Source organism: Anticarsia gemmatalis, chromosome 17 (assembly GCF_050436995.1).
Source record: "Anticarsia gemmatalis isolate Benzon Research Colony breed Stoneville strain chromosome 17, ilAntGemm2 primary, whole genome shotgun sequence".
Taxonomy (NCBI): Eukaryota; Metazoa; Arthropoda; class Insecta; order Lepidoptera; family Erebidae; genus Anticarsia; species Anticarsia gemmatalis.
In genome coordinates this window covers 3,234,629-3,254,358 of record NC_134761.1, presented here as the reverse complement: position 1 = coordinate 3,254,358, position 19,730 = coordinate 3,234,629, and the positions used below count along the sequence as shown (strand labels likewise).

The following is a 19,730-nucleotide window of genomic DNA, read 5'->3' as shown; positions in this document are numbered from 1 at the left end:
TTATTGGCTTGCACTGTTGATCCCCGATTAAACGAGCGCATGGGGTATAAACTTTTATTGAATTTGTCTTCATAGATATAATTTTGGCGAAGAAATATAATTATTGTAAGACGAAATATAGCTTTAACTTGTTGATGTGTTTCCAAATTATAACGTTCAAGTCTAAATATAAAAAAACAAGAGGAATGACTTTAAGAATTAATGTCTTTATAAGTACACTTAAAAAAATCTTCATTATCATGCACCAATTTTTCAACTCACTGCGTAAATTTCCTCTCACATTTAGAGATCACAACTTACAAACCCGGAGAAGCCTCTTCAAAGACTAATTGCATCAAAACATTAAATACAAATCTACAACGACTTTGTTTACTACAAATCCCACAACGCTTTAAAACACAAACATCTCGATTAGCAACAGTATTTCCCTTAGCAACGATCTAATGAGACGATATAATTAATTTCCTAATGACTGTCACAACAGTTGAACTGCGGCATCTCGCAATTGACTGTACGAAGCAGATTGAATCTGTAATCATTCGGACATCAACCTCACTGTGTTTTGTTTAGGGAAATACTCGCTTAAATTTGTGAGAAATACTTGTCTTAGAAGTATCTTTATAAAGGAAATAAATTCCTACTTTTACCTATCTTAGAAACTTCTGTTGAATTTTAGGACTGATTTTAATATTATTTAATGTACAATTAATGAAACAGAAATGAACTAACATTGTTTATGGCGAAACGTATATATATTTCATACTTTTATCAAGACTTTCGGGTTTAACTAGCGCTGAAATTTGTATGTATATGTATGTATTTTCTGTAAAAAAAACCTTGATATCATCAAACTATTCCAAGCCGTAAGTTATTCTTATAATGATGAATGTACAGCAATGGATGCCTTTTTCTAATAATTTTCAAGTTATACCCTTTTTCTTTAGATCCAAAACTAAACTTTGATGGTGTTTTAGCTGTTTAATTTAAAATTCTATCAATCTTACTTTGAATCTTAACCCTATTCTCCTTCCGTTCTTGAAGAATTAGTTAGCCGTTGTTAACTATATATCAAGGGACTCTTTAAGCCATGACAAGGGATATGTGGGTGTTATCTGTCATCCATCCGACCTTCCATTATAAACCATGAAACGAAATAAGTATAAAAACAACATGCAATCGTAGTTTGAAAGATAAGGTCACAGTTGACCCAGCACCCACGTCTCGTCGTATTTGATCGTGCCCTTAAAATTATATTACGTCACTACGCACTATAACATAATAAAGGGTTTGTATACAAACAATAACAAACATGTTGTTTACTTGTCAAATAAATATATTTGCTTTTTTGTTTGCATATTTTTATCATCTCGTAATATGGGACGAGTATGGAGTTTGTTATATAAATCCGATTTATTTACAAACATGTTGTTATTGCAATTCGGACACAAAGAACTAGAGATCCTATACATTTTTTATTCACATAAGTAAATAATCCTCATAAGAATCGCATACATTGGTTGGCAACTTCTACTAAGTTATAAGTCGTTATTGTTTTAGTCTAACACGCAAAAGGGTATAATTTTTTTTTATAAAAACTTCCAACACTTCGAAGTTTACAAAACTTAAGTTTATCGTAAAGAAATCCTCGACGACCCTATCACGAATCTCTACCATTATCGACTACTGACAACCGGTTAGCCATCGAAAAAATTTTTATGAAAATCGGTTCAGCGCCTCTAGCGGACGTCGTAGAAAATATTTTGATAGTACATATTTATACTAATATTATAAAGCTGAAGAGTGTTTGTTTGAACGCGCTAATCATCGCTCAGGAACTACTGGTGCGTATTGAAAAATACTTTTACTGTTGGATAGCCTATTTATTGAGGAAAAGTATAGGGTATATAACATCACGCTACGACCAACAGAAGCAGAGTATCAATAAAAATTGTTACAAAAATGGGGAAAATTATGACCCATTCTCTCTTATGTCACGCAAGTGAAATTGCGCGGGTCAGCTAGTTAAATGTAAAACTCGATGGTTCCAAGTGTAGAGAATCGTGCTACTGATCTGAGTTTATAGAGATTCGAACAAAAGAATATCAGTAATTTTCCTTTATTTTCTGATTATATCGCCAACTAGGCTGTCCATCACTTGTCCTTTGCCATCACATATGACCTGCATCTGTCAACGGGTCGTGTGACGTCACGTGTCAGATCCTTGAGGTAACAAAAGGTAGCCGGGAACACAAAGGGTGACATTGTAATGTAGTTATTGTGTTTGTGTTGCGAATTGTTTACGTCATTATTTGACCTACATGTAGGTAGAAAGGATTACCTGTATGTCTGTGAAGGAAGGAAATTTTCCAACCAGGAGAAATTTTTCAGAGTGCATTTTATGCTATAATTGATGCAATCTCTTTGGTAATAGAAAAACTGTGAGAGTTTGAAGGGAAATAGATTGAAAGATTTACTGTTCAGGAGTTACATGAAATTTCTATATATTCTGTGTTTAAGTAACTGTCAAGAAGTGTCCATTTTAATCTCTTAATTGGTTCCGATATTTTTTTCCTGTAGTTTTAGTGCCGTCCCGTCTCCCGTGCGAAGCTATTTATAATAACATTAAGTTTGTTTATGAAGGCTTTGTTTCCTTAAAAGCCTGAAAGGTACGGTACTCATTTAAATTTCTGTATAATTAGAAACTTATATGACGTTTCTTACTCATTGGAAAAGAAAGAGAGAGCAAGCATTTTTTAACTTTGTGAAAGAGAGAGGGCACGCTTTCCTTCGGCTATGTAAAGAGTAAAGACATAAACAATAATATTATGACACAATTTGATAGAGTTTACGATATTTAGGAAGTTAATAGCTCGGTTAGGCAATACAATAGCGTAATGATCAAAGAGGAACATAAAAGTTACAAGGCAGGATTATGAGAGGCCAGGACATAAAGCATCTAGCTATTAAGTTTAACACGAATTAAGCCTAAGGACAAGCGAAATATGGAGGCTTCATTTTCTAATTAAAATTGTTATAATGTATTTTAATTTATATTGTCCTGGTTTTTATATTTTTGTATTTTGTATGAGCTCTCCATTATATAATTCTTGCCCCTTTGCGAAGTTCTACCAATGCGCTTCACTATCTATAAGACTAAAACTAATGATCAATGCGTTATAAATCTTAAAACATTCCACTAGCAAAATCCATTCCTATACTATATCCATGCCATCCATCCACTGACAATGCATTCACCTCTCTCTACTAAAACATTGTGCTGAAAGTATGTTAATGAGCAATAAGTTCCTAAAATATTCCGCTACCAAAATCTGCCCACAATATGATCATGCGTTCACCATGTCTACCTTTGCAATAAAAGTATGAAAGCAATAATCAATGTGCAATAATTCCTAAAATATTCCACTACCTAACCTGCTCACACGATCATGCATTCACCATGACATAACATCACATAATTCCTCATATCATTTGGATAAGAGCAAGCCAAAATTTCCACAATAATATTTCATATCGCATCATAAACGTACAATAATGTTGTTAAAAGCTTTCCCGACGTCAAATCAAGTAGTCTCGCCAGTGATATTGTCTTGTTGTGACTGATGGCAACATGTGGGTGTATCTGAATAACTGTTATCTACGAATATCTGTAACCTTTACCTGTCCTCATGTAACACGCTTAGTAACAACGGATTGTGGTTGTTGTCAGCCTGTGCCGAAACGTCAGGCATTCGAAAGTAAAATGCGTGTTCGTGTTAATCGCGTATTCTATAATGCAATAAATATGCCACGCAAAGAAAAATTTATGGCCAAATTATGTCGTTTAAGTGTTGCGAAAAAATCAAATTTAGATTGACAAGGACTGTTACGTTATCTTTTAATGCTAATAAAATCTTAGCAATATTATTGAAATAAGATTGTTCTTCTCCTTTGTTGATATAAATCGTAATTTTAGTTTAGATTCTGCTATCAACTTCGGATATGTAGAGAGATTTCTCGGGTTTCAAAATAGCGTATGTTGCAATAATTGTGTTATCTGTGTGATAAAATCTGAAGCTATACAAATGTCTTTGTTTGAAAAAGTAACAAATATAAATCCATGTAAGTACCTAAATTCTCTCAAACTTTCACGTTTATAACAGTTATAGAACTATTGAACTATCCTAAAGTATTTCTAATCAATAAGAATTATCCCAAAAGTTTATTTCAAAATAAATATAATAGATATATTTCATAATTTAAATATTTTGGGCCACACAGTTCGTAAACACGTGGCTATCAAATATAATAAGTTTTATATGTTTACGCGATATCCAGCGCTGGCCCAATTAACCGTGGGGTTAACGGCGCGGCCATATTGGTGATACAACCTCTGACCCCCGGATACGCTCGTTATTTATGTTTTTTAAACTTTATAGTATTATTAATGAGATTTAATTTATTTAGTAGTTATCTCTAGTCCTGATTTCTAGAGAAGCCAGATATGTTTATGCAATAAATAAGTTTGATACATTGTGAGATAATGTATAGAAAGATGGTTATAACTACAATTAATTATTTAAAATCCTCACTTTTGTTTACAAGGCATATACTCATATTTTGTTATTATCTATTCTAATTATATACTATTTCACTATTCTAAGTACCTACTACATATAAATAATTATAAGAAGATAACGTTTGTTATTTCTAAGATAGGTGACTTCCGCGCTAAGGTTATCCCTTGTGTCGTCTCTTTGAATCGATTGAGATTTTACGACACACCAAACTATCTGTACGTCAAAGTAAACCCAAGTTAAGAATTATAAGAATTGTTAGGAAAACGAATTGTCTCACACTACCAACATTTTCAAAAACATACGTCTTATATTTCAAATACTGCATATTCACTCGCGGTTATAGTGAATTCTCCACTCGTAGACATATAGCATAGCATTATGTTAGATTTTCTCATTACGCTATGATACGAATTAGACCCAATGAGTAACAGATACCCTATTCTATAGATAAAGTGGCTGTCAAAATTATACCTGATGGTGAAACTAGAGCTTGTACTTTAACCCGACTATGGTAGCTCCAAAGATTAAGGCGTTAAAAGATTTTAAAAAGACCTGTGACTCTTTTATATTAGTCTAAACCTATTAATAGAACCACTTAAACCGTTCAAAAATAAAATATCCTTTTAAAAGTCTAATCTGAAGCACAAATAGACAGAAACACTTCAAATAGTTTCACTAAAAAGTTTCCTCTTGTAAAATAAAACGAAAATACACATATAGAAATATAGTTTTATATTTATATTATCAGTAGTCAGTAGCAGATGAGCGATCATAGTTTTAATTGACGGACATGTTAATTAGAAAATTGATTAGTATCCCGCGTGTGACTGTCGGCGAATCAACTTTGAGAACGTTTTGTTTATATATACTGTTAATTAAAATGAATATATTACCTAGCTGTGGTGTTTGTTAGTTTGTCTGTGGAGTATTGAAGCTTCACTTCAGCTTTCAGACTTTCGAAGAACTAAGATTGAAGTTGTGAACGTAGAAAAAAATCGGGAGGGGTCATTTTGCAAGTCCGAGTTGGTCCGTTTGGCAAGAAAACTTAATTATACGAACAGGACTAGACGTAAATATTTTTTATTTGTATTCTCTCGTTTTGTGATAACTAGACCACGCTTAACAGAAATGTTGTAGAGGCAGTTTGTTTATTACTCTGTAATAAAACTTTTATTAGGCGAGATTGGATTTACTAACGTTTGTGCTTAATATCATATTATTTTCTTGATTTAATCGTTTGTTTTCTTGTTTCAGCATCAAGAGGCTGCGGTTTTGCTGAATACAGAAAAACTAACTGGTAAGCGTTTCTTACGATTATTGAGTGTTAAACATATGATAAATATGGTTCAAATATTTAGTGGCAGGAATATAAAGTACAAGTATTCCATTCCTTAGAAGCAATACTTACATACATACATAAAAGCACGCCTTTTTCCCATAACGGCAGGCACAGACCTGAATTGAGACCGACATTATTGGGTAAGTAATGCATTAAACTATCAGAAAAAAAAAACTCTACTCTATCATAATCGACATTACCTTTTTCCTAATACCGTGTTTTGCAAGCTGTTACATAAAAATAAAGTTTAACCTTGAAACTACCTTCCGTAATAAATGATCCGATTTACTTTCCTAGAGGAAAATGTGGTTAGCTCCGGAATTACGAACCTCCGGCATTGAGGGGTTGCATACGAGGTCAGGCAAGGCTTAACATTAAGAAAACATTTATACAAAGTACAAAAGGCCGGAAAAAAGATTTAATGCAAACATTTGATCTAATTAAATTTAGGCAAGTGTAGGATAATTTTGCACTCATTAAATTACTATGAAAAGAAGCAAGGAAACGTTTTTAAACTTTTGCGACTAGTAAACATAATATTATAATGCAGCGGGTCTTAAACGCGATTGTAAATGTCGTTGTATTATTAATATTATGAAGCAAGGGAAGTTTGTAAGGATCGTTATTCGTTCGACAGCTAGTTCACTCTAAAATCTAAAACGTATACACTCAACGTACATAAACCACTCTGTCCATTCGTGAAATACGTTCGTGGTGTTTGGGTATATGGCTAACAAGCAGTTTGATTATAAACCAACAGTTAACTAGTAAGTACTGAGTTAGTTAACAGTTCGTTTGTTAGCCGTGGTTATACAGTAATATTCTTACTAAGTAAGACTTTTCACGTAGTTTTTTAAAATAAAATATTATTTTCTATAGGTTCTTATTTAGTTTCATAATAATGGTTGTAAAGAGAATAATTTACTCGTTTCTTTATTACATTCATTGAAAAACACTTTTTCAGCAATGTTTATGAATTTTCAAATAGTTTTATTTGTGTGTAAATAAGGTGGGTCATAAATATTCATTATTTTATTATTCGTTTCGTTATTTTAAGCATTTATTTTGCTTTTAATTCCAGTAATCTGCTAGTTTAGGTATAATAAAGAGTTCTTTCAAATTGCGATTATTGTGTTGTACAGCACTTTTAAGCAACTTATAGATAATCAAAATATGCATAATATACATAAGATTTAAAGTTTGTATCGTAAAAAATAATGTTAAGTCTACATATTTAAAAAATAGCCAAGAGTATCTTGCCAGCTCTTTTTACTGGTTCTACTTTCCGAACTGGCCAATTCACTCTCTGTATCAAATCATAAGTGCTGCCTAGGTGCTTGACAAAAATGAATAAATGATTTGATTTTTATATTATACAAAGTGACGTATATTTTTATTGTGCAAACTTATGTAAAATATTTACTACAAACTGCACAGGCAATCTCCAGTGATCAATTGTCAAAAACTTAGTTTGGAAAAGTGCTTAACTTTTCATAACACCACAGTAAGCCTATCAATGACATTTTAATATAACACTCTCAGCTGATTGCTTTCATATCGCTATCATCGTAAAGCTTAGCTGGTAGACAGCCTTGAAATTTTGTTCATACACTTATCAAACAATATGTCTGAAAGCATTTGCTTTGTTTACTAAGTAACCACTAAGTACACGCTGTATCAAAAAGAGAATAGCAATTTAGAACTTTATTACTCGCGATAAACAAATGAAGACGTTGTTTTATTGAATTCAGATGTATTGTTGGCTTTGTGGTTAATTTAAATGTCAGACGGTATGATATGTTAAGAGGGAGCATATTTATTACAATGAAGAGGAATCGTATTGTAATTTGTGTAATTTGTTTGGTCTATTTCTTTAGAATAAGGCTTAGTCATCAAAAAGTTTTTATCATTGTTGAACTACCGAACAGATAAGCACCTTGACCACTACGCTATAGTTGACGTAAACATGACACTTTTATTTATCTTTAATTCGAGGATTTATGCATAAAATATATCAGCCTTAACATGACACATAAAATCATAGTTACTATACCACGAGCACTCTCAATGAAATACATTTTTACATGAAACGCAACTATAAACTCTTGCCACTTTCGTGGGCCCACGAAGGAAATAGCACAGGACCAAGAGTTTTGGAACGGTAAAAGGAGGCCTTTGCTCAGTAGTGGGACAATTTTTTTTTACTCATTTCTGCCCCACTGCTGGGCAAGTGAGGGACTAGTACAAAATATAGACGTAACCTATGTAAATGATACATGACAGACTGACAAACAATGAGTTATAACCAATAACAAGTGTAAAACACACGGGTTACATGTTCCGAGCCGTGAAATAACAACATTATTATCAGTTATCATGTTTAGGAAGGTTCACTTGTGACCCCACTTATCTGCTGTACTCGTTGCAGGTCGAGTGACACTCTCAAATGGATTTATTTCTTTCTTGTATTTGTATCAAATTATTAAATGCTTTAATATGTGTATTATGTGTTTTTTAAAGCAAAGTAATATAGGGATTTACTCTGTTGCATATTGCACTGGGTTGTAGAGATCCGATATGTAGTCGCTCCATGTAAAATACTGGTATTCGACTGCATCCAGTAAGACTGGAAGCCGACTCCAACATAGTTTGGAAGAAAGGCCTGGCTGATATATACTCGCAAGTCAGGCATTTCATAAAGTGTCACTTGATCGGACCTCTACAATCCTGTTACCTGGGTTATGACACGATACTCTTCGGTAAGACTGATTGTCAGACCTATAAGCTTGGTAACGACTGTTAAAAAACTTAAAAAATGACAGCCGGGACAAACAATTTAACGTGCCTTCCGAATGAAATCTTAATCACATGGTCTAATTTAAATTACGATTTGGAAAGACGGTAATTTTACGTGGAACTAATACTAAACTATTCAAGCGTTTCTCTACTGAGTAAATCTCTGGGCTTAATCCAAAATATCTTTCGGTCTACCTATTAACAGTTCATAGTCCAATATTTGTACATATTACACTATCACATGCTCAAAATCCTTTCGGCCCTCAGTGAGTGAAAGTTAAATAATAGTACTACGAACTGGGTAGAGTTAATTACTGTAGTTCGACTAGCACTCGACATTGAAGCAATTAAACTTGTGTTGTTACTGGAATTTCATCTCAGATTGTGTTATGGGTATGTCTGTTTCGTGCTAGAAGGCATTTTCATTTCAAGGGTTTTATGTTTTCAAAGTGCAATGCTGCATGCAATGCTGTTGGTTTTGATTAACGTGTGTTTATATGCTATATTTTTTTATAACGTTGTTTTTTGTAACGCGATAATTTCAATACAGGTACAGATTTATAAAAAAATACTATTGTACTTGTTTATTTTGAAAAAGAAAACGTTACACACGAACGTATTTTTCATCACATCTCGCATCACACTGCACGCTTTAACTTTTAGACAGCGGCATAGCGGACGGATTTATGGTTTAGATAATAAAAATATTTGATAGACAATTAATACGATAAAATGACCCAATATCTCGTTCAAACTATCCAAAAAAGAAAAAAGGTTTCATCAATTACCTCTCACGATTTTCCTTTGTAACAAATTGAATCCAAGTGTCGCAGCTGTCATAGTACAGTGTACTGCGCAAATCGGTCAGTTAGTGTGGAGCAGCTCGCCGTTATCGGCTGCCCACCGCGGAGGTCGCCGGGTCGATCCACTGGCTCCGTGTCAGCGCTGATTACATTGTTTATCACCCGCATCTAGGAATGTCACCTTTGTTATACCGGACACACAGAAATGGGACCAAAATACTGAAGAATCATTTAGTAGATTGGATTAATGCGGTGAGATTTCTCTCGTAATTTGATTTATTCTTTACGGACTAATAATACATTTTAAGTCACGGTTCATTGCCGATATTGCGATCTATGGAAATAAAATTACGATCAGAGCTAAAGTAATGTGTAATTCACTCAATTACTATGTTTCATATAGGTTCTAAACATCTTTCTAGTAGACACTAAGTAAACAATTGCGTTAACCATCCTCAAATTAACAAATTCACCTCTCGATTATCTCGATAGAACTGAAATTACGGATTCTGAAAAACATTTTCTTTGTATCATTGAATCAAAAAACAAAACTTCAAACGCGAATAAAAATCAAGTTTCCAGTTACTGAAATGACCTCTATTCACCCAAACTGTTTTGTGATTCGATCCTTCGGAGGTCGATTTCGTATGCAATAAAACGGATCGGCGAATTCTTTGCTTGTAGGTCAAGTGGATTACGGGCTGGATTTGCATAGTGTCACACAAGATTGCAATATGGGAAACCCTCTTCTTAAGGGGCAAAGAACCTTGTCGTTAAGAATGGTTTCAAGTTTCCATGTGGCTTTGCAACTTCAATTGAAAGAGAACTACTATTAACTAAAAAAATAAATTTCACTAGACAATTCACAGACGGTCTTTTGATTCCAAACTAAGTAGAGTTTGTACTATAACTTAAGCTTGTAACCAAATAACTGATAAATATCCTTACATACTTCTAAACGCATACTTTTATGCGTTTACAACCAGGCTCAGAACTCAGAACAAATATTTATCCAAGGTGGGTTTGAACCCACTATACATGGTGCTAAGGTTATTGCAGCGAGGTGACAAGTATTTATTCAAACTATAACACAATGGAACGCTGAACACACTAAAAAAAACCGAGGGCATTCAAACATCCTTCTAAGTATTGATTAACTCCATTAAATACATTGAGAACGTTAATATCTACAGAATATCACAGTCCATATAGATCACTGGTTCTAATTGGAGTGGAAAAACTGATATTCAGCTTTCTAGGCCTAAACGCCGACCCTAATATAATTGGGAATAAGGCTTGAACAGCAACTTATTAAATACGTCCATTTCTCTGTGATATCAACCGAATGATGACATAACCTATATTCCTTTCAAGAAAGAAATATATTTTCGTGAAAGTCAGAAACGATTTTGACTTGCAGCACACATATCATTTTGTAAACGGATTTTTATCCGTATTATTTACATATATACTCACTGCAACACTCAACTTTTAGCCGTAATAGTAACGGCATTGCCTCACCAGCCAGTTTTTGGCGTCCACTAAACGAGCTTTAAAAAATCAGTCAAGGCAAAGTGTCGGTCCTGTTTTTTTTTTGCAAAGTGTCTACGCTGAGTTCAGCTTACGGTGACAAGAAGCTAAAATACGAAGCTTTTTCAAATGAATACCTATGTGTGCTCTATGTAGAAGACAGTACTTTGTAGAAGATGCTGAAGATGTCTGGATTCTTAGAAAAACTTTTCACTAGATACTTGACTAGACTTTGTTAAATTACTGAGTCTGAAATAAATAATAAAAGGTACATACATTATTTAATATAATTTGATTTCATTAGATGGTCTTATTTTTAGTACTTCAATTTATCGTAATATTACTCTATGTATGTTGTTATATATAATGAAAATTGAGAATAATAATTATCAAATTAATAGGTAATTCTAAGAGATATTTCTAAAGATTACACCAAATAGCATCCAAGTAATCATGTTTTTTAGTTAAGTTTATGTATAAAAACTGAAAATGGGTAACTTCCTAAGATAAGCTTTTTTGACGCTCCATTTTAAGGTAGTACCTTAGAATATACCCTGTTAAAATATATACATCTATACAGGCTTTCCTCGTGGTCTCAAGAAAGGCGTAGTATGCAGACACATGTTGCGTCAAGATATGACGATAACAACTAACAAGCAGACATAGTTGACAAGCGACCTTTGAGGACAGCGCGACCTCTGCAGTAATTGTCCCTCCGATATCTCAAACTGATAGAACTATCTGATTGTTGCTCGCTCAAACTGTACACGTTGTAGAGGAAATTTCTTCGCAATGCTTTAATTGACGAAAGGGTAACGACCTCCCATGTCGTGGTTCGAAGTATTTTCTGGAGCAGGATTTGGTATTGCGAAGATTTTGTGTATTAGAAGATATCATACTTAAAAGTGTAAAAGAACATTGTAAGTTAGAACCAATCAAACATTTTACAGTCCTTGAAGTGGTAGGAAGTTTTCAATACCTATTAAGTGATTGAACTACTAAGTGTCGATACTAAGAGGAGACACCATAAGTAAAAGATAATGTGCCTTAAGATAGCAAACATCTGTAGGGAGTTTTTCACCCTAACTTATTGAGAAGCGCTCTTAGCGCATCCTGCAAAAACTATAGAAAAACGAGTACTCAAGAACGAAACTATGTAGAAAAATATTGTTTATGTTGTTGCCATGAAAACCGTTCACTCTTTGACAATACCAAGAGCGAACCGTCAGACGATGCAGTGTAGCATTTACTAGAAACAATTATAAAAATCACCCCCTGTGGGGTTTTTATCGGATGGCAGTAATTGATTTGATGCTTGGGTCTAATACGTTATGTGAAAAAAAAGTAGCGTCAAAATGACTGCCTCCGTGGCGCAGTAGGTTAGGTTTTCCCGTACGGGACAATTATTTCACAAATAATTGTTTCGGGTCTGGTTGTAGTTTGTGTCCGTTGTTTGAATGTTTGTAAAACTCTCCGCGATACAAGAGCAATTCTTAATGCGGCAGTTGTCTTTAACAAAAAGAAAAAAAATGCTTTCTCTAAACGATGCAAAGGTAAAAACTTACTTTATATTTTAGTATAACATAAGTAAGTAGTATGTAGCAGTTTTTATGATTTACATACTGCTGGAGCAAGGACTACCATCCTTGCTCCACTTATAAAATCTGAAGCTATCTTAAACATCATCAAGTCTATGACGTACGTCATCAACTATCAAGGGAGCCACCAATCGATGTCCTTGCTCCACATTACCAAGAAACACCCAATATTTTACTAATAATTGGCCTCAGACCTTAAGAAGGGAAGGTCATAACATGTATAAATAGTGAGAACATAAGTTATTGGGAAGTAGGACTTCTCTCAAGAGAATGAATTTCCGAGAAACCGGCCATTGAACTGCGGACGTTACATACATTATTCTTCATCGATAAGTTAATAGGCTTTCAGTTTTTGTTGTTGATATAATTAGTATGGATGGGAATGAGGCAAGGGAAGTTTGTAAGGATCGTACCGAGTGGCAATCTTTGGTCTCTGCCTACCTCTTTGGGAAAAAGGCTTGATTATTATGTATAGAGAATATGTATAAACACTGCATTGGAAATATTCTGACTTTCATATCGTAAGCCATGAAACGAAAAGCTACAAGGAACTTCAGTATGATGTACCACGAAAACAATAAACATTCTCTAGAATAATTTACAAAGTACCACTCAAATTAAGTCCGCTTATTATAATGGACGTTAGGCCTGGAAAAGAAGATATTTTATCTTCTTGTGGGAGCGGTCCTAGACAACTTGAACACTATTTTACATCTCTTCCTGAAAACACTTAAGGAGAACCTCTCCATTAGTAGACAAATGTATTCAGTGGAAACAAATAATGAATCAACTCAAAGCTCTTGAACTATTAACTATCATTAAGGTTAATCGTTGCTTTCCCAGCTGCTATGAACTTAATGAACAACTATTTTGTTAATACGGAAACCTTGGAGTGGGACATTAGTTTCTTGAAGTGAAAGAAGTTTAAGATTGTATTACATCCTGCGGGCTTATCACGTATCTCAGTTGACAATTAGTGTACTTCAAATGGATAGCTACAATGCTATACATTGCTGTTGTGATGTAACATATTAATCACTATAATCTAAGAGAGAGAAAAATGTAAAGCATGGTGAATTTCCTGGTGATATGGGTACTAGACAAGCCGTTCCTTTTCATTCTTTTGTAGGATCATAAGATTAAATCCTAATCATGTTTATAAAGTACTAGCTTTTGCCCGCGACTGCGTCCGCCATTTTCCCTCCGTAATGCGTCATTTTCCCGGGGTAAAAAGTAATTTTCATGCAAATTGGTTCAGTAGTTTAGGCGTGATTGAGTAACAGACAGGCAGACAGAGTTACTTTCGCATTAATAATATTAGTATGGATAGTTGTGAGCTTGTATAGTTATGTGCATTTTAATATTATTATTTGTGCCCCAAACAATTACAGCGTGGTGAAGTAAAAGATCACATAAAACTTATGACAATTGTTTCCACATTTTTGATAAAAGTGTCTCCAAAGTTTTTGTCTTTACTTTCCTATAGTCATATTTTTGCAATATATTTAGATTTCAAGGCTTTGTTTACGACTTCTAGAGCATTATAGTAGTATGACAACATTACTATGTCCGTTATATCTAGTTATAATGCCTAGAGTACGTCATAGATATACGCTAATCAATTCAAGTAGTATACATATTAAGGCTCTGCGTTGTCATAACACAGTTTGTATTATGTCATTGAAGGTTCCACGCAAAATACTTTGTGGGAGTGAAATGAATCGGAAAGTGCAATGAGAGACTGCATTGAAACAAATAGATGTTTGAGTTTTGGGATTACTATGATATTGGTTTTCAAGAATGTGTGGCATTAAAGTGACAGTAAAAGTAAAGCGGTTTAATTTGGGGTGTGTGGCAACTATGATTGGTGATTAAGTAAGTATAGTTATGCTTTCATATTTTTTGCATAGTTTATCTTTAATTACGTTCATAAAAAGGTCCCTAACGAAGTAATTCTTTAATATTCTTTCATAATACACTAATAACGTTTATACTTACGGTAAATCTTGTATCGTAGTTATCTAACCATGGACAATTAATCTAGTTTATAATGAGGAAGATCACAGAAATATAAGACGGAACAACAAAAATAAGTTATCAAAATTACGGTGTATTAGAAATTACACCAATCACTCTTCGTACAACGGAATCAACCTCTTAAATCCCACATGGGGTTACACATGGTGTTACACGTGTAGTCAAACTCTTTCAAGAATGTCTACAACGGCCCACAGAAGATACTTGCACACCACAAGTCATCCCTTCACCACAGGGAGGGATGTTGGAGGGCGTTCAACAATTCTCGTGTAATTCGAGCCGGACTTTGATCGCAACATCTATTGACTCACGAAACTTTCCCGTGCCGCACCAACAATTTATCCTTAAGACCCTTTTTTTAACGTTTTTGCTAGTTAGGGTTGTACGAAATAGTACATTTAAAAAAATAAAAAATAAATTTAACCCATTACTGTCCCTTTGCTGGACAAGGGTCTCCTCCCGTAATAAAAAATTGTAACTGTAATTATTTTCGAAAATTTGAAGTAATAGTAAAAAAAAATAGGAAATGTAACAAGCGGTATCTTTTTTATGTAATATAATTTAATTTGCAATAAAATAACTTCTACGCTAGATTTAGTAATCACATAATCAAATTATAATAATTATAACAGGGTAAGACATTTATAATTTGGTACAGATAGTGCTTTATTTAGTAAATGATGGTAAATCACTTTCCTACCTAAGTTTTTTAGCGTTATCAACTTGTTGATGTTTATTGTTCCTTATTGCAATAATATTTGAATAAGGAATTTAGTTATTATGCAGTTGCATTTACATAGTAGTTGTAAATAGCTCCAGATGCAACGACACAGTGTAACTACTTGAGTAAATAAACATTTATATAAGTCAATAATGTGTTTGTTCACTTTAAAGGCCATTTTGCTAAATAGTGCTAACGAGACTGACAAATCTACTTATTGTAAATACACAACAATGGACTTATTTTATATACGACATTTAATTCGCTTCGTATAAAATCATACTAACATAATAATAATAATATGTATTGTTTGCGTTATTTATGATTCAACTTTGGTAATTTACCAGACGTAATAACTACTCATAAAGTTAACGCTTTAAAACTATCGCAGCTTGTACACAGATGCACATAGGGTCAAGGACAATGGTTTAACTCGGTCGAAACATCGAGAAATAATTTTTAAGCCGATTCTTGTCCCACTGCTAGGGAAGGATCTCCTCTCAAACGAGAGAGGGGTTGGGCCTTGAGTCCTGAAATTAAACCTTACAGCCTGGAAATGGTTTAAAACATTTCTTAAGGGCGTGCAACAATAAAAGTAGATTTTAAATTTTCATTGCATATAAGACTTCTTGTGCATCTTAGTATTATACTCAAAGCGATTGTGACAGCCCTGTTGACTTAAGCCGGAGTTGAAAAGATGATTAATCGCCAATAGACAAGTTAAGGTAAACTTGTAGGAATCTTTTATTTCATTTGAATTTTAAGATACTCGATATCTTTGACGGCCAATATTGTTTAATCTCTTTTATATTCGAAGAATTTTGCTCTGTGAGCAGTAATCAACCCCTTATAAGAATCAGGTTTACAAGGAGAAACTTATTTGGTGAGTTATACCTATTAGGTTGTTTAAATCGCGGTTGTACCAAATGATAATATTCGTTACTACATAACATTAGACGGGCTATAACGCAATTATGCAGTTTTCTTATTTAACTGGACCTTGCTCGATAATTTTAATGATTAATCAATTCTGCCCACTTCGATTTGTATAACAACTACCTGAATTAGCAAGAATTAAAATAAGCTCCTCTTTTTATAATAAGCTAGTAACAAAAGTATCGATTTCATTACCATTTTCTTTTCTACTTTCTTCTTACTTTAAATAAAGGTTGTACTCACAATAATAAAGTAAAATTTTAAGGTTAATTAACTGTCACACGTTTCAATCATGCCCTATTACATACATGAACGCTTTCATATCAGAGCTTATTAATTTTATTGCCATTTCGCTTATCATTCATTAGACCTTAAGTGTACACCTTACATGCACTATATAATCAACTTTATCACGTTGTTATAAGGTGTATATTTGTGTGGCAACCGGCGGTAATGGTGTAAAAAGACTGATAGTTGTGTTTAATCGTGCAATTATGCAGATGAGGTCGTAAGGTCCAGTTGTTTGTTACTTGCATATTGTTCTAAATGCATCTCGGATTTCTATTTTAGTAGCGAGACTCGAGATTCTTTCCATTTATTTTGATCTTTCGTATACATTGCAACTTATGGTCTTGGAGACTAGATTTACGAACGAAGGTAGCTACAATGGCTAACAAAATTGTTAAGTTATGAGGAAATATGATAACATTCACCTGGCAATGGTAGACTGGCAGAGATGTCTCGGGCATTAAATTCGCCTATATAAATAAGTATAAATGATGATCTTCCGACAACAATCAGCCAACCTAACTAGAACAACGAGTTAATTGAAGTTCAATTTGCTTTGATCCGCCGATTCTTATATATAATAAAAAAAATAGTCAATTATATGTTTATAGCTGACTGTACTTTCTACGTCACCGTTTTTCCAAGAAAAGTGGCTCTATTAATTAAGTACAATTCAATAAAGAACCAAAAGGGTATGTTGTTTGGATCGCCATTGTGATCGGAAAAACAAAATTCTAAGAAAAGCCGTCATTAAAGGATCTTTCTTTGATAATCTTATGACATTTCCGATAATAGGACGTAATTACTCTGAGTTGAAAATGGTGGAAAAAATGCGAAAAATGTCGCCTTAATTATTGTAATTTAATTCTTAGAAAGGGAAGTTTCAGCTATCTTAGGAATTTAGAATTGTTAAAGAAATGTTTAAAATATTTTCATTAATATTTTAATTTACATTTTTGTCCTTGAATTTACAATGAGTCTGATCACAGCGGTATCGTCTTTTTCTCTTTAAAATAAATAATTTCATTAAAACAAATTAACATCAATCCTTGGCAAATTAATAGACTATTAACATTCTATACGAATCACGCCGTTAATTAGTGAAAATTGTAGAAACTTGCTCAGTAGTTTTAAGGTTTACGCGAACATACAGACAAGCAACGCGGTGGAGAGCATTGTTTTATTACACGAGTAATAGTATAGTGATGTTTTGCGGAAGTTTGGTGAAAATACAACCTTAAGCATTAACTGAGGTACATAATTTGAATTTTCACAATAGCGACGTGAATATTTTACGTGTTTAGTACATATTAATTGATATCTGTTTACATTAATTATCATAAATGCGGGTGAACACGAAAATTAGAGTTATAATTTGTATATAAATTTACATACTACAACCAACTGTGGACTATTTCCTACTACAGGTTATTATTTTTCCATAACTTTTAAATTTCACATCCCGAGAGGTCTTTGACATGGCTTAACGACCGTTATCTTTATTTACAACAGACGCGACTGGCTTTTTACGTGCCCTCAAAAGCTCAAATACCCACCCATCTATGGAAGGTCTGCGCAAAGATCGCTTAACCGACTGATCGCTTGGTCAGTCTGATCACTTACCCCCGGTTTTTGAGGTACATTTAGAGGTAGTTTATCTATTCAATAGCGTTTAGGCTCATATAAAAACACGCTATTGAATAGATAAACTACCGCTAAATCTACTTAGAAATCGGGAGGTAGTCGCTTAGCTGTAAATGACTCAAAGGGAATGTATAGGTATATAATATAGGTATGCCACGGCTTCGTTTGTAGTCACAATAACAGAGTCATTAGCGCTGCTTGCATTGTTTATGTTTTTGTCAACTGATAACCTTTACAACACATATTTGCTGAGTAACTACATAAGAGCATTCAATACATTTATTTGAAGAAGCCACCTGCAGGGTATTTTACTACCATTTTCAAATACAAACAACCCGGTTGTTTGTATTTGACTTTAACTATCGAGAAAATGTATGTGAGAAACTGACCAGCGCCCCTGGCGTATTTCACAAGAACTATTTTTAAAACAATTTGCGTGTCGAATGCACGTTTCTCAATAACGTAACAAACCCAACCTGCCAAAGTTAAAAATGCGAATATGTCTGAGGATGTACATTGTACATGTATATTTCTTACTTATACGCGTGAAAACTGCTTAACGAATTTTTAGTTATTTGGGAGACAGAAAGTTTTTAACCTAGATACACAGGATACATTTTACTAGAGGAAATCTTTTGAGACGGACAAAAACGCGGGAGGAAGCCAGCTTTCCAATATCTGTAACATGTATAATCCGTATAATTTAGTTGTCAACTAGCGGCAGTCGTCAATAGCTTGTGTTTGTTACAAACGTTACCAAAGCGTATTATAAGACAAGAGGCGGATTTGCACGTTCCAAGTTGTGTGCAAAGTCAATACGGGTGTAGTTTGTGTTTCGAAACATTCAGTTATAGAGGCTTTACCTATTGAGGAATTAATGGTGTGAGAAATTAAGACAATTGAATAATAACGCTAGTATTACGTTGGGAGGTCGTGGGTTCGATTTCCACACGGAACAATTATTTGTGCGACCCACAAATTGTTTTGGGTCTGGTTGTACTTTCTGTCCATTGTTTGAATGTTATTTGTATTTCCCCGCGACACAAGAGCATCTACTAGTGTAGCAGATGTCTTTAAAAAATTATAAATAAACTTTTGTCATAATCATTAAACAATGTATAGAGGTACATCTTATTATAAAAGTGTGAAACAATCTTTCACTGCTTTAAAATATCCTTCTTTTAGCATTGGTTAGGTATATATTTAGGTTTTCCAGGGAGATAATAATATAAAACAATCTAGGGAAGGGGATAAAATATTATAGTTTTATTCATCACAATTTTTGTAAGACAAGATTGTTTAGTAACGAACATTTTCGTACTAAATTAAGTGGCATTTATGCTCTCAAATTCATTTTTCTACATAAACGATTAAATCTCGCATAAAACTCCTTAGGCGATACAAATAAATAACATATTCCCGGAAACATATACTTCATAATAACGCTTATTTTCCGGAAAA

The 19,730-nt window shown here is 33.7% G+C and overlaps 1 protein-coding gene across 3 annotated transcripts in view; it reads left to right on the top strand.

The window, feature by feature from the left end:
- The window catches only part of AkhR (Adipokinetic hormone receptor), a 106,857-nt gene that overhangs the window by 50,787 nt on the left and 36,340 nt on the right, over positions 1-19,730 (top strand). For 2 of the 3 annotated variants that reach the window (XM_076124817.1, XM_076124815.1), the window contains exon 2: positions 5,832-5,874. The exons of the other annotated variant lie outside the window; for it this stretch is intronic. The gene's annotated coding sequence lies outside the window, so the exon portion shown is untranslated. The remainder of the gene's footprint in view (positions 1-5,831; positions 5,875-19,730) is intronic. 3 annotated transcript variants of the gene reach the window in all.